Source organism: Micropterus dolomieu, unplaced genomic scaffold (assembly GCF_021292245.1).
Source record: "Micropterus dolomieu isolate WLL.071019.BEF.003 ecotype Adirondacks unplaced genomic scaffold, ASM2129224v1 contig_14939, whole genome shotgun sequence".
NCBI classification, from domain to species: Eukaryota; Metazoa; Chordata; class Actinopteri; order Centrarchiformes; family Centrarchidae; genus Micropterus; species Micropterus dolomieu.
The window spans coordinates 1-366 of NW_025743925.1; the positions used below are offsets into that span (position 1 = coordinate 1).

At 49.7% G+C, this 366-nt stretch overlaps 1 non-coding gene across 1 annotated transcript; it reads left to right on the forward strand.

Annotated features, from left to right (window-relative positions):
* Window positions 1-127: 127 nt before the first annotated feature.
* On the forward strand, window positions 128-199 carry trnaa-ugc. Its single transcript has one exon. It is a non-coding gene; the product is annotated as a tRNA-Ala (tRNA).
* The last annotated feature ends 167 nt before the right edge of the window (window positions 200-366 follow it).

Here is a 366-nt window from a genome sequence, read left to right on the forward strand (position 1 = left end):
TTGCTCGGCTGTGCATGAAGACAACTTAGGTTACAGCATAGATGAATAAAGAGAACTGGATATAACTATGAAAGTTGCTCAGGGGCGCATGAAGCCAATTTGCGCTGTCTCCTGCCTTGTTCGCCGTGGGGATGTAGCTCAGTGGTAGAGCGCATGCTTTGCATGTATGAGGCCCCGGGTTCAATCCCCGGCATCTCCAGCAGCATTTATGGAAAACTATCTCCACTTGGTTAGTGCCTTTCTCACCCTTCAAAGTGCTTTGCACTGCATCGCGTCTCCCTAACGCCATTGCGAGCAGTATGGCGTTCACTATCTTCGACATGGGCCCGTTTCCATTCCACGGCCATGTAGTGAATATATGACCAT